We start from the raw sequence: 16,269 nt of genomic DNA on the forward strand, positions 1-16,269 counted from the left end.
CAGTGACTAATAGTAAGTATGAATGGTTACAGAGTCCATATTATCATGTTCAACACTCTTGTCCCATCTGAAAACAAAAGGATCCATGAGTGTATTCTCTTGTTGTCAACTTTTCCATTCTTCAGCTCCTACGCAGCCTGCAAATTGCACATACAATGGTAAAATCTCATTCTGCTTCAGGTGGTAGAGATATCTTTTAAGGACTCACTTTGTGAAATTCACCAATTGTGCCTACTTAATTGCTTTAAGACATCTTTAGCCATCTTGTGCAGCGAATGAAGAGACAGGACACAGCTTGATGCAAGCAAATGTCCATTTATTGTACAGAAGCACGAGTTTATATACTTTCAGAAATCGTGCATTTTAAACAGATTGGTTCTTTTGAGCTAAGCATTGCATACTAGGCAATCCCTGATTGGTGGTTAACTACCATCAATTAACAGCAAGGTGTTACCTTTCCTTGGCGCCATCCGTCCACCACTCCCCTGTGCTCTGTTAATTGTTGTGTCTATTCACACTCCTTGTCCTCCCAGGGTTCGTGACTTACAAGCTCGAGCACATTCCCCTCAGCTAACTGATTGCCACGCATGGTCCTAATTTCCAGACTGCTCCTGCAATCTTGTAGTAATGTTATGGTGCCATAAGGAACAGGTGTTTCTTGAAGGTCAAACAGATGCTACTGAAGTGTTACAGAAAGTGTTGTCACAGATATTACCCATTTTTTTATTATTTTTAATATTACTAGTGAGATTTTCATGTAAAAATAGTTCTGAGATCATGCTGCTCAAGTGACAAACCGAGAAACTTATTTGCAGTAATGTACTGCTTATTAAGAATATAATTCAATTGTAGAAGACCTTCACTGTGGCCAGTATACATGCTGACAGGACAGAACAGAATAGGGTAGGGTAGAATAGGATAGAATTGTTCAGCTGGAAGGGGCCTACAATGATCACCTAGTCCAACTGCCTGACCATTTTGGGACTGACCAACGTTAAAACATATGAATAAGGGCACTGTCCAAATGCCTCTTAAACACTGACAGGCTTGGGGAATATACCACCTCTCTAGGAAACCTGTTCCAGTGTCTGACAGCCCTCTCAGTGAAGAAGTGCTTCCTAATGTCCAGTCCAAACATCCCCCAGCACAGCTTTGAACCATTCCAAAGTTCTTTACGTAGATATGTTAAAACACATTCCAGCATATAAAAGATCCTGTATAGTAGACTGGAGAATCAGGAATATTCACATCATCAAATCCTCTGACTGATCATTGCAAAGTGATTTCTGATGGCTATAGTGTTCAGTTTCATTGTGTATGAATAATGATAGGCTGAATGTGTCACACAGCAAACAAAACTGTCACGTCTCTGGAGTTCAACTTTTCCTCGTCTAGGTTTGAATGCTTTTTTTTTTTTTTTTTAAATAATGTGTATTTACTTGTATAAAACTTTCCAGGAATACCAGAACTCGACTTTTGGCATGAACACGAACACCAGAAGGCCAATGAAAAAAGTAAATCCCTTCCATAGCAATTTAAACTGACTTGCTGGGAGGATAAAACATAATTAAAATATCCACATCCTGCACTAATCAAACTGAATCTATTCAAACTGACTAAAAGGAGGACAAAGGAAAATATTGTTCTGCTATCCAATAGAGCAAAAAAGTTACTGACAGATGACACTGTGAAGGCAAAAGCGTTTAATGTCTTTTTTGCATTAGTTTTAATGAAAAAGGTCAACAATGAGGAGGTGACTAGCATAATTAATACAAACAAAGGAATGATTTCAATTAAAAATACAGACAGGAAAGGTTAGAGAGTACTTAAGTAAATTAGTTTTCAGAACAGATGTGCCTGGTGAACTTCCTCCCAGGTTATAGCGAGAACAGGTAAAGCTATCTCAGACCATGTTGCCATCAGAAAAGCAGTCTGTGAAGGGCATGTGACATATCAAGAAAATGGAAAAAATGAAAACGCAATACTCAACAAAAAGGAAGCATAAGCTTAGGAATAACAAATTTCTCTGTCAGCTATTGAGACTCAGAAAAGTTGTGGAACAAATGAACAACACTATTTTTATGTAACTGGAAATATGAAAAGGAGGTAAGGAACAGGCAAAAGCAATTACTTAAGAAACAGTCAATCCTTTAAGAACAAATGTCAACAGAATTAAATGTCTCCACAAAATGGTAACAGACCACGGGGAGAGGTGAGATGCAAATAAGGTCACTTATGTAGCTCTTGGCTCAGAAAATTTTCAAACATATAAAAAAAGAAAAAAAGTGAAAGCTTGTCTAAGTGGCACTAATATAGTGTGAGTGCAAAACTGATTAGGTAACTGTACATATAGTGTAATCATGGCTAAGCTATTACTAAAATTGATTTCTTTTACCTTTTTTTTCTTTAGCAGGCCCGTTTAAAGTTTAATAATAATGTGAATGATAAAGAGAGTGCTTACTGCATTTAAAGAACACACATAACCAGGCCTGCCAGTGTATTGGAAGGTCAGTTAGAAGGTAAAATTTTAAAAGGCAGGAACAAATCTGTACAAATACAAGACATAGAACGACTGGATGGTAGAGGTTTTTCAGGGAAGGATCTGGAGATCAAATATGGAAATAAATCAGAAGTGCCCTTCTGTTCCAAGTCACACATCCTTGGATATGTAAAACTGAAAACTGCCTGCAGAATATAGAAGATCAATCTTCTGCTTTGCTCCAGTTTTGGAAAAAATGAAGATGGATTGTTTCTGACCTGTTTTGGGCAGCTCAAAGAGATATAAACCAACAGGAAAAAAATCCAAAGGAGAATATCATGAGTCTGACTAAAAAGGAAAGATCTGAGATTTAACAACCAAAGACTGTTAAAGGTGAAGAAGAGGAGGCTGAAAATAAAGATGACAGCAATCATTTAATGTATAAAAGGTAGCTCTAAAGAGCAATGTCTTGTCCATGATAAAGAATTAGTGAAATTAAATTGTAGGAAGATGCTGAAAACCTTTCGAACAGTATGAAAGATTACTGAAACACTCAGATTGCTAAGTGAGCTTTGGATTTCTCACAGTTCAGTGTCTTTAATAAACAAATATCTGTGAGGAATAACCTAGGTATAGTTGACTTTTGCTTTGGAAGGGACTGGATCATCAACCTATTACTTTTCCTGGGTTTTTTTCAGTTTGAATTGGAGAAAAAAGCATTTACTTTTTTTACAGAAAGTCCTATAGTCCTTTACACACACAGCATGCCAGAAGTACTGCCTGTATGTTTAAGAACTACCATAAATCATTTCTGCAGAGTCAAACCCTCACCACTGCAATGCCATAGGTAGCTATCTATATATGAAATTATAAGAGAACTCTGGAATTTTTTGCTACTTTCTCAACCATTATTTGATCAAACCATTTTTTTCGCACTGCAGAATAAATCAGGTTCAGACAGATTCAAATTTCACTGAAAAATTGCAAGAGTGATTCAAATATGGTACTTTAAAGCTCATGCATACAGTTTGAATACAACACTCAAAAATGAGCATAGGAAATTCAGCTATGAAACTAGAAATGGCTACAAAAGCTGCTGGTATAAAAACACCTCCACACACAGAATGATGTGATAATGAGCCATACATCAGAAAAAAATTACAGCAGACAATATGATCGGAAAGCATACTTAAACTCAAAAGGACACCTGTGCCAGCGTTAAAAATGATTTATTACATGAATTACAGGTCAGAGCAGACAATACGTGCCTACAGAAACAAACCAAGAAAGAGTCTCCTTCAACTCAAAAGTGGACTACTGCATGCATTTCTAAATCAGTGTATTATCTTGTGCAGCAAAATTAAATAAATTAGCATACTATAAACCACACCATTAAGAAATTTAAAGGTTTTGACTATATGAAGAAAAATTCAGCTGAAGACATCACACATCTTAAGTAAGGCTGCTGTCTTTGAAATACAAAAGGGAAACAAAAAACCCTTGGACAAGTTGCTGATGCTCTCATGCAAGTCAATCAAAAAACATACTGTAGCTCTGTTGGCAACTAGTAAGTCACATCACCTAGGTCAACTACAAAATAACCCTTTTTTGTGTGAGTAACCTAATCTCTCTAGCTTTGATTTCTCATCATAACTCCAGTATTATAATAACTGCATAAGTAATACATATATAGGCATACAGGTGGGTTGAAGCAGACTGATACTTGATGGTACAGCATGCCATCTCAGAATATTAACTGCATACAAGAAAATTTCTGGGTTGGGGGGGGTTCCAATCAAGTTTTGCATTTTTTATTAAAGATTATAAACACATACTGAATTTTTAGTTTAAATATATAGTAACTAATTTTAAAATATTTCAGTCATTTCACAATTAGCAGACAATGTTTTATGAATATGCTCCATAAAATTTAGTAAAACAGTCTCTTGATAAGAAAGGCTCAAAAAAAGTAATTTTCTGTCTTGCAATTTTTCATTTTGTTTTTACATACATGAAACATTCACAAGGGAATATTATGCAAACCTTACATTTAAGAAAAATTTTGTGGGAAGGAAAGGGAAACAGAGTCAAAAAGCATAGTTATGCCTAAACTCATAGCTTAAATTCTCATTACCCCAAAATTTGAAAGGTTAATTCAGAAAGCCTAACTAAAATCCTATGAATGTGACACAGGGACTTTTGAAATAGGTAAGGACACACACTGGAGTCTGGATTTCTCGCTGTCCCTGGATTCCCTATCCAATACACTGAGTCATGAAGAGGAAACAATGACCACAGAGGGTGGAGAAAATGCCAGGCTATTTCCTGAGTAGGGGAAAATGAATAGACTTCAACCCAGATAAAAGAGAGTTTCAGGTCATATTAGGATTATTTTTTTTTTTCACTCAGGATTGAAGAACCTGTGGTAGCAAAGCATTTAACAGTGGCACTAATTCTCAGAGTTGCATCAAAGCACCCATTATGAACCATGTGAGGACAGCAGACTGCCAAACTGTTCTTTGTGGATAGTTACAAATTCTTCTGCTATAGCTTTTGTTGAGACCATTTTCCTTAGGACTTTAAGAGCTGGAGCTTCCCTGAAGAAAACAAGTGAAGGAATACTGGGTCTTGCTGAATCTAAATCAGAGAACATGTGAAAATATGCTCTAAAAGACATTCACTTTTTAATAGTCTTACAAAAATGAGGATAGCCCCTCTTGTATCCTTGATTAAATCCCATGAGTGAGGATGGGAAACCAGGAGCAATCACTTTGTTTCAACATATCTGCAAGTTACTTATCATTATAACTTTACCATGCCAAAAGACTACTACTTGTTCAACAGGTGGCAAACCTATCAAAGAAAATACCTGATATTTAAGATACAGTGATAATCAGCTCTGCTGTATAGGCCAGCCTATGAAATTCAACATATTTTGTTCTGCAGTGATCCACATCAATATAATGTTATACTGAGCTCTTCCTCATCAAATAACTGATAAATGAATCAGTTACAAAAAGCAACTGAGTATACAGCAAGCCTCCAAACAGGTTTCCATTGCATTTGTCACTGCAATAAATCAATAAATCTTTCAAATCACTACTTCTGGTGCATTCCCAAAAACCCTCATCATGAAACCTGAAATACAGCATTCTCAGATATAAGAAGGTTGCTTCTTGACAAAACAACAAGCATGCTGTCTTGCTTTGCCTTTCATCCTTAGCAATTACTTTTGTTCCATATGGTGACAAGCTAAGTGTCTTCTATTTGCATGTAAAAAAGCAGTGTTATCTTCAGATACCAAAACTGCCCACATTTTCTGTCATGCAAGAAATGGGATTACCAAATCAAGTGCAGTTGTGTGGGCTTGGCAACATCATGACAATTTTTCCTAGAATTTTCCTTTGTCACTATTAAAGTTGAGACCAGTAGAGATAAAAATAGTGGAAAAGACAGTATTAAGTAAATGTTTCTTATCTTTTTACAGGATTGCTGGGATACTCAGATCTTTCTATCCTACCCAGAGTTAACAGGTGCTGACCATTCAGAAAATCAGGTCCATTCAGCAATCAGTTCTGATTTGCCTGTGGAGCTTGTAGGGGCAAAGGCAAGAGCAAAAAGAGCAGGAATGTTAAACCAGTTGATAACAGAACAGCAGCACACCCTACTCCCCCAGCTTCACCCTATGGTTACACTACTTGCTACATTACAAGCTTGTCTTGCTGCAAAGATCTGTTTCTTGCTTTGCTTGCTGTTAACCAGAAGTGGAGCTAAAATAGTGAGAACAAGAACATTTGGAAAAAATCCTGGTGCATACAATAACCAACGAAAATATACTTTTAACACTTGCTGTAGCATTTTATAAACAAAGAGAGGAAACTGCCACTTTTGGGTGTTTCTCTCAGGGCTGGGGGGGAAGACATGTTAAAAGTCTTAAACACCATTTTCCTAAGAGCTAAGCTATGGTCAGCATAATTTCAGCTAACTCTTAACACACTTTCTAAAACCCCCCCACACAATTTTGAATGAGGATCTCAAGGAAACAAATCACTAAAGTATGAAACACCTTTTATTCATTCTTTGTAGCCACAGCCAGTACTTTGGTAGAAAGAACATTTCAGGAATATGCCACTGCCTTGCTGTTAAGGTAGGGTTAAACTTGTAAACTTGAAAAACTGTTCATATCATATTTTCTTTAAGATAAAACTAAAAACATAAATAATAATATTATCACAGGCAACTTTTTTTTCTTTTGAATTAAAGGCTTGGATATAAACATTTGCTTGTGAGAGGAACCACCAAAATACTGTGAGATTGAGATAAAGTAAACAGCTAGTAAATTAAAAGAACTTGAACACGTGTCCTGATAAGCAAACAGGGCTTAGAGAGTAAACATGGTGAAATACCGAAGTTAAAGAATAAATTTAAGGTTTAACCTCTTTGTAATATAACAATCTAAGGAGTAAAAATAGTATGCAAGAAAAGGTTATGTACTTTGACAGTAATGTAATTTTTAAATAACACAAATTGCATACTCGCCCTGTACTTCAGATTACAAACTGCCTTGTTATTAGATATTATACCAGCTTTCCCTTATGTTAAATCTAAGCGTATTTTTTCACCTTGCAATGCAGATACAGCCTCTAACTACTGCCTTCTATTAGCAGCTACCTTCTCCCCCATCCAACTGTGTAGATCTCTCAAACACACATACACAAAAGAAACTTCTTAGGCTTTAGAAATAATGCAAAGATCAGATGGTTACTCTGGTGTTTTGAGACCCTCAAAGCAAATTCCTTGACTGAAAAAGCAAGTAGAACATACTCTGAGCACAGCAACAGGGAATTTAAAAAAAAAAATCTCTATTTTTTTTCAGTCTTCATCTTGTAAAATTACATTATTCAATTACAGCTCCCAGGAAAAGAGAAATTAACTAAGATGAGACCCCTGACAGGGTTTAACAGGACTCTTGAAAATCATCATCGGCTTCTCCCAAACAATAGTGTAACTGAATCTGCTGTATGTGAACTTAGTGCTAATGGTTTTTTATCTTTTGCACTTTATGGTTAAAATGACTGTTTTATAGAGAATCAGTGTAAGAAACTCTTGAGGGAAAGTTGCCTAAGAGATTCTTATGAATCTATGTTTCCTTATATATATTTATTTTTTCTCACAATGCTTTTAAAAATGGCAGATTTTTTTTACAACTGGAGCTTCTCTTCTTCTCTTAAATAAAAGGCCAAAGCAAAAACAGATTCTGAAGCCATTATATTCATGAAGAGAAAAAGAGAGGTTAATTCAAAATTCTATGGTCTGTTGAACCCAATATCCGCGCGTTCCCCAAAGCAACAACAAACGCACCACGGAAACTCAATCAAGGCATCAAACCCACTCCAGCAAATGTGTTGTGCCAACCCATTATTAATGTTGCCTCTCAGGGAAATTCTGTATCAGCATGAACTTGCTGAAAATCTTTTTCACAAATTCACATTATACTATTTCCTTGACATTAAATGCCAAAGATGGCAAATTAGGAGAGGCCTGAGAGAGGCGAGAGATTCAAGGATGAATCTGTTCACAAACCAATCTGAAGAACAAACTGCGCAAGTACGTTCAGAAAGGGTTTACTACACTGACATTAGCTGTTGGCAAATTTGACAGGTTATAGATAAGTAAGTTGTCCTTGTGAAGAGAGCTTCTGTGGGCTGGTTCCCACCCCCCCACCCCCCTCCATACTCCTCCCCACGCCAATCACAGGAACAGGAATGAAATATCGGTGAATGAACATAGCTGAATTAAGCCATTCAGCACAAGAGTACGGAGCTTAATTGTGTTCCCTTGCATCTTTTCCTACTGCCAAATAAAAACACCATTGTCCTTGCTGAAGAATTCCCTTTCATGTCTCAAGGATCTCTGCCAACTTAGTTGTGAAAGTCACACTGCGTGCCCAAGGGGAAGTGAGGGGATCTCACGTCTTCAAATTTATCCCTTCACCCTCTTTTTGTCAACAGATTTTTGAATGCACTAAGCACTGCTGAACACACCAAAGAAGTTCATTCAGTAGGTCCCTGCACAACAAAAAAATAAAATTTGCATGCAAACTACATGCATGTCATCTGAATATGCATGCTAAATGAATGCTAACTGCATCCCACCCTCACAACTCCAAATCTTATCTGAGGTGATAATGCAAACATCCACTTTAATAGATGAACAGCTGCAGTAGGTCGGAGGGGGAGAAAGAAGGGAAATACTTTCCATAATGTGACCTGATTAAAACTGTAGATTATAAAGGAAATTGATGGCACAAAAGTTCAGATATTAAACACATATTTTTAAAGATTCAAAATCCTGTTGAGATGCAAGTATTCATTGGCAGGCTCCGTGAGACCAGGCAACATTAGAAGAAATTTCACAGGAATTTTCTGTAATGCCAGTGACTGAATTGCTCTGAAATCCCATAGGATTTTTGTAGAAAAAATGTCATTCAATAAAACAACAGCAACAATGGAACATGTCACATGTGAAGCTGTTATAAATCATTATGGCTATCACTGGTACAATAAGTCTGTCACACACAAATATCATTCAGTAACTAAACTCAAGTTTTACACAGGTTGTTACTTTTTTTTTCCCTCCTTAAAAAGATTACTAATAAGAAAACATGACATGCAAAAACATCTTCACTGAGGTAAAAACAAACAGTGACTTTGCTGCAACATTAAACAGCACATAGAAGTATGAAAAACACAATAAGGATAACTCATTCAGTAGGAGAACAAATAGAATTCTGTATTCATTTCTTTAAATGTCTGAACTGAAAAATCAGCTCTTGGCATGTGTCATGCAGCTGGGACAAAACCAGTCTGTAATTTCATTCGGTGCTCCAGTTGGATTTGATTTCCTAACACCTCCTGCAATAAGGACAAACTGTTGTTTTTGCAGAAGTCTGGGCAACTAACCCTACAGAAAGCCTCTAAAAACACACTGGTTGGGAATGGAGGAAACTGTGAAATGCACAAGCCAACAGTTTTATTTGGTAATAAATTCAATCTTTTGGCATAATTGCCATATGGCACATGATTTTCTTTTTTTCTTTTTTCTTTTTTTTTTTTATTGTTAATGTTTAGCAGTTTTTCATTAGAAATTTGTGGTTTTCTTTTGTTTTAAAAAACACCTTTATTAGGGCAAACATGCTCTTTTAACTTTCATTTAAAGCCCAATGATCTGTCAAAGGTAAGCACATACTCAGAATATCCTGCTAGGTGGATGTGTATTTTATTGAAAATCCTTTTAAGAAGAAAGCAATATCCAGATAAAGATGGACTAGAACCAGGACTGTAAATTAAATCAAACACATTAAAAAATGAGATTTATAGCACATTTGCTATTTCAATCTACAGCTCATTTATTCTAAATACCTCTTCCTAATGAGTAATTTTCTGGATGTCACCACAATTTACTAGGGTCAGTATCCAAGTGTAGTACAAGCAACATATTTAAATCAGTTTATTTGGTCAGGAAAGAGCAATATAACCTGGCATATATCAAGAAATTATTAATTTGGCTGTACCCAGGAACAAAAACATTGCTGCTGCAATAGAGCAGCAGCAAGCTGGAAGTAAACTATCCTTTTTGATTACATAAATGAGTTTCCTGAAAAGGTGTTGAATAAATATGGATCTAGTGTCATTCTTCCAAGGAAGCTATTAGGGTTCCAGCTGCTAACACTTGCTAAGTGTTTGGATTCAGACTGTAAGAAGCATGAACGAAGATCCAGGCTAATCTGCATGCATCAGGCAACTTGGGCCCCCAAACAGAAAAATGCTGCCCCTCAGTTAATACTCCCTCTTGGCTCCCAAGTTGCTTGAGAACCTTTATCAAATTATTTCCATGTGGTCCAAGGAGGGATATTGAGACAGCTTTCAGTTTCTGACTCTCCCCTTCTACAGACCAAAACCAGAAAAAGTATCTCAGGCTTAATACCATTGGTTTTGCTACTAGTTTCCTCATCATGTATTATGAAACTATCACTTACGTGGGGGCCTAGGTTTTCCCTGCACTGGAGAGAAAGGCAGGTTAAAAATCTTTTAGTTGGAAAGCTATCCTGTTAATGTTAAGAAGGACAAAATCTTATAGCCTGATGAACTAAGAAAATCATTATACGATTTCATAGGTCTGTAGTACCCCATCCATGACAATGTGCAGCATATTAACATTAAGGAAGCTATTTCTTTAAATGAAAGCATGAAAATACATAGGTAAAATCATAACTATCCTAATTTCTCAATTCAGTGGAAGTTTTGGTATCTGCTAAACTTGCAGTAAAAATGAGTTATGAGAATAGCTGTCTTACAGGCCATTTTCAAAACATGAATAATTCAAACAAGCTCCAAATTTTTTTCCTCAGAAAATATTAAACTCTGTAGCTTGTACAATTAATGCAGCTGAAATAGCGAGACTTTAAAAGCAACTACTTATTCAATACAATAACATTTCATTGGAATTTTTATTGTGTTTATTTTCATGGATCTCAATAGACAATATATCCTGCGCAAGGAAAAAATGTAATCCATTGTACCAACAGTGCACAGTCAAAAGAGAGATGGAGTTTGCACTTCACATGTTGTGAATGAAAATTGAGAATATATGTAATAAGCATCTCTAAACCTTAATAAGTTATTGAGCTGTGTGTCTCCTAGTGTGTCAGTGATTCTTTTTAATTTATTTTCCAGTTTCTACACAACTTTTTCAGGAGGAAAAGAAAGCCCAAATGAAATTAAAAGTGAAAATATAAAATGAAGTAAAATTAATAAAAAGCAAATGCTATTGAAATTAAAACTGTATTTGCCCCAGGGTAAATGCATGGTGAGAATGAAGCCAGGCACGACTATGACACTGAAACTCCAGCCAGAATCATCCTCAGGACTTTCCAGAAAAAGGTACTCCTCACAGCTATTCTCTCCAGAGGCACATGTGCATACAGAGGCAAGAATGATAGCAGCTGCTTAAAGTCGTGAACAATTTTTAAACGTCGAAGGCAAATAATGTTATTTCCTCTTAAGATTAGAGGAAGAAACTCAATCAAAATATTGTATCAAAACTTATATCTTGTCCCCGCAGTTCTTCCAACAACTACAATTTTAGCAAAACCATTCCAGCTCAGAATTTGGATGGAAAACATCTAAGTAACAAATAAAAGTCAGAAAAAAGTATGTGTATATGGGATTGAAATACCAATACCATCAGACAGATTGAAAAAAGATCTAAAAGATTGTAAAGGAAAGCTGCAGACCAAAGATTCTGTTAAATGAAAGGCAGGGCTTGGGAAACCACAATTAGGTTCTCTCTTCCACCATGGGATTATCATATCACTTTTGCTAAATGGCTTAGAGCAGGCAAATTCTTTTGTGGGCCTTTCAGTCCTAGTGCTCAAAGGCACTTCTGCCCGTAAGAAAACAACTCTTACTATGTTTAACATTTTCATGTCTTTCAGATCTGCAGCGATAGCAATATCACAAAATGGTTCTGCTGCTTAACCATCTTTGTCACTGAAAAGCTTTTCTAAACATCTAACCTAAATAAAAACCCTCTTCCTTCTATTTTACATCAGTATTTTTTGCTTATGTAAGTTTGGTTACTCATACTCTCAAGTGACCTCAGTATACAGACATACCACACATGAGCTGAGCTACATCAACTGATCATGTCTAACTACACTTCAATTAACATTAGCGAAGAGTACTCACACAGTCTGCTATCGAGGCTCGGAGGATGTGCAATGACCATGAGGCTTCAGTCATATGTCTGATCTAGGCATGAGATCCATTCCCTTGCCTTCTCAGGACTGAGTTCCTCCTTCTCCAGTTCACACAAATCCATGAAGGAGGCTTGCTAGACCAGTTTCAGTAGTAAGCATTCCTGGATCACACCTAACAAATCTGGCACCATGCACAAATAGGTGCTGCTGTTAGCAGGTTAGGACACATATTCTGAACTGGCTGAAGCTATTTTTCTTGATGGGAATTAAAACAGTGCGTGTTTCCCACTCACCCAGGGAGACATTAACGCACAAGTTATATGACCTATACAACAAAGTGGAATTAAACTATGAAAAGCTTAACCTAATAGTAGGATTTCTCTAGTACATCATTGCTGCATTCAGAAGGAACAAATGAGAAGTGGTGGAAAAGTAGGCTAATGCTCCAGATTCATCAACTCAGAGATAACATCCAGTGGCCAAAGAGCACTCGCATACAAGTCAAGTAGAATCACTAAACCAAAAATAAATAAAAAAATATTCCAAAGTGATTAGGAAGTATTTGTTGTCATTATCCCAGAAATGCCTATCACCCTTCCACTGCTTGTGTGTGATACAACCCTGCAGTCTGCAGCTACAGCGCTACCCTGCAAGCCTCAATAGAGCCCTGCTGGCAAAATATCAGACTTCTTGATGATACCAAGTCTGCCAGACCTGAAGATGATCTCCAGGCAAGAATGGCTTAAACACAGACACCTAGCACGTAGGACATAGATTCAGTCAGACTGCTAGAAAGTACAGAGCTGCAAAGAGCAAAAAGTGCTGGCAACAGAGACAGACGCCTTCTAACATCTTTCTTCTATTCATCCTGAAATAAGCTGCATCTCCTTGTGAAATTCTAAAAAGGTGGAGTTTTATAAAATTCCGACTAATTAATAAAAATGCAAATTTATGCTCACACTCAATGATCAATATAAATATATGGTTCCTCCCCTCATTTTTTCCTCTACTTAGTACACTTAGTACTCACTACATATTTGACTACACTACTTAAATGGGATCCTTAGCACTCAGCCTAACTTAACACCTTATTTACACCTACATTATGAGTATCTGGCAAATCCACCTTCTTGAAGTATGTTAAATTGCTTTTATGAGCAACTTAACTTGGCAATGAAGAGAAGTTATGCACCTTCACAGGTGTACAGAGAGATCCTGCCTGCTTACACATCTTAAATCTGTTCAGTAACTGCATAAAAATACAGGCACTTAGGTCAGGAGAAACAGTTCAGTAGGCATCAAATAATAAAGCACGAATTAGACAGAAATATTAGAAAATTGCTCCTAACACCTCTTTCAAAAAGATAAAAAGACTTTCCACAGGCATTCATTGTGATAATACATGGGCCTCAGCAGTCAGACAAAGGCCCCAGTGCAGTATCTCAAGTCATGTCACTGCTTTCTGTCTTCTTGCTCATGGCTGTCCACTAGGGAATATTTTTTTGTCTTTTTTTCTATTGCTCTGCTACATTTCAAGACAGGTGAATGAAGAATTAAGTCTATCACATGGAGGATCAGTATGATTCAGAAATGTCTCTTCTTGAGCATATTAGCTTCTATCATGTGAGTGGCCATAATGTTGCTGCTGAAAATTATATTACACACATTATACACACATCAAATAAACACATACACATATGTACACATTTTTTTGCATTTATGTTATATGCAACATGTTATACAAAAATAAACGCATAGAAATCAAAAGAAACTACTTGCACGGAAAACATGCTAACATTATTTCCCAAAACATTTAAAGAGGTATCAGCGTATTAAGAAAAAAATGTAACTACTCACAGAAATGAAATCATAAAGAATACGCTAGCGAGGGCATCTAGGTATTTGTGAATCCATCTATTTGCTTTTCATTTAAAAATCATGATTCCAAGCCCGTTGATGGCCTAATGCCTATATATATATACCTGTTACATTTTCATAGATCGGTTTGCCTTTTCTCTGTGTGTAAGCCATAATGAAAGCAAATTAAGGTTAATCTTGGTACCGTTAAGTGACACATAATAAAACATAACATCTGCTTGTGATACGTATTAGGAGAAGGTGACATTTCCAATCAAAGCACCACATATTGGGCAAATCTGAACTTACTCTTTCCTGCCCATGTTCTCAAAGCTTCTGCAAACATTAAGACATAGAGTTTTGATGTTAATTATTAGAGAAAATATATAAAGAAAGGGAAGAAGAACTTCTGGGTAGAATTGTTAAATGGTTAGTCTGACACCACCTACTAAGTTAAAGGCAAGTTAATTAAAATAGCGTCTCCTTACTTCTTACGAATCCGGTCTGGGATTCTCCTGAGGTCAAAACAGAACTTGGAAAATCTTTCATAGGTCGTTAAGACAAAACAATCTTGAAAAACAGTTTCTACAATATCTGAGAACCCACCTGCCTTTCTCAGGTGGCTTACCTGGGTGCACTGCTGTACGCCACATGGCTTCCACACCGGCAGCTGCAGGGCTTCTGTGAGACGGCTGGGGCTGCCCCGGGCCGGCCACAGCCGGTTCCAGCTGGTTCTAGCCCACCCACCACAGAGCACCGCCAGGGCCCCGGCCAGCGCGGTGCCGCCCCGGGGAAAGAGGTTTCAGAAAGGTCAAAATGCTGCACAGGCAGTGGCAGGAATAAAGTGTAAGCCAGCCCTGAAGGCGCTGAAGTGAGAGAGCAAGGAGGGGGAGGGGGCACCCCAGGCGCTCCCAGCAGCCCGTGGAGGAGACCACGTCTGAGCAGATACATGCAGAGGGTCCCATGCCACAGCAAGTGCAGGAGCGGGCTGGAAACTAGGACCATGCGCGGCAATCAGTTAGCTGAGGGGGATGTGCTCGAGCTTGTCTAGACAACAATTAACATGATGAGGCATGTTTGCAGAGCACAGGGGAGTGGGAGACGGATGGCGCCAAGGAAAGGTAACACCTTGTTGTTAATTGATGGTAGTTAACCACCAATCAGGGATTGCCTAGTATGCAAGGCTTAGCTTCAAGAACCAATCTGTTTAAAACGCGCAGCTTCTGAAAGTGTATAAAAACTCGTGCTTCTGTACAATAAATTGACATTTGCTTGCATCAAGCTGCGTCCCGTCTCTTCATTCGCTGCAAGCAAGTGTATCCTGAGGGACTGCAGGCCATGGGATCGACCTGCTGTTGGAGCAGGGGAAAGATGCGAGGAGGAAGGAGCGGCAGCAGAGCTGTTACGGACTGACCCCTACCAGCCATTTCCCATCCTCCTGCACCACTCAATGGTGGGGGGAAGGTGTTTTGATTTGTCTTTGATTTTCACCATCCAACTCTATGTAAATTGGCAATAAATCAAATACATTTTCTCCCAGTCAAGTCTGTTTTGCCCATGATGGTAACTGGTAAGTGATCTCCCTGTCTTTACCTTGACCTGTGGGCTTTTGTGTCTGATTTTCCCTCTGTCCTGCCGAGGAGGGGGAGTGAGAGCCCCTGGGTGGGCATCTGGCCAAGATCACCCCACTACACTTCATATACCGAAGATTTTCACACATTTAAGGTCCTGCTTCTGAAGACACTGGGAAGAGTCTCAGTTTCAACAGAACTTAACAATTTCACAGCCAGAGCAGACTTAAGCCCCATCAGGATGAATAAGAGACTAGACGTTTTTCGGCCTCCTGTTTCTGAGATCTTCATCTTACAGGCACCCTCAAGCACGTGTAGCAGATTGAGGTCTATACAGAGTGCCACTGTAAGTACTACTTAAAAAATAAAACCTGGCTGCACCAAGAATCATTGGTCCCAATTACACAGTAGTGCAAGCACTGATGTAACATATGAGAGTATAACAGGTCAATTGTCTTTCAAGAGTATTCCAACTCCTATTGCCAAGTAAAGTGCCATAGCCATCGGACTATGAGCTTAGATGGGTATTTTTCATTCCTGCTGCTGAAAGACACCACCTTCTCCCTGCTATTGGCTTGCTTAAATAGCTCTCTCCTCATCAT

At 37.9% G+C, this 16,269-nt stretch overlaps 1 long non-coding RNA gene across 1 annotated transcript in view; it reads right to left on the reverse strand.

Moving 5' to 3' along the window:
- The window catches only part of LOC121083567, an 83,854-nt gene extending 69,043 nt beyond the window's left edge, over nt 1-14,811 (reverse strand). Inside the window, exon 1 of the long non-coding RNA XR_005826412.1 lies at nt 14,725-14,811. This is a non-coding gene — a long non-coding RNA (uncharacterized LOC121083567). The remainder of the gene's footprint in view (nt 1-14,724) is intronic.
- Nucleotides 14,812-16,269: the final 1,458 nt, after the last annotated feature.

This window comes from Falco naumanni, chromosome 2, assembly GCF_017639655.2.
Source record: "Falco naumanni isolate bFalNau1 chromosome 2, bFalNau1.pat, whole genome shotgun sequence".
Taxonomy (NCBI): domain Eukaryota; kingdom Metazoa; phylum Chordata; class Aves; order Falconiformes; family Falconidae; genus Falco; species Falco naumanni.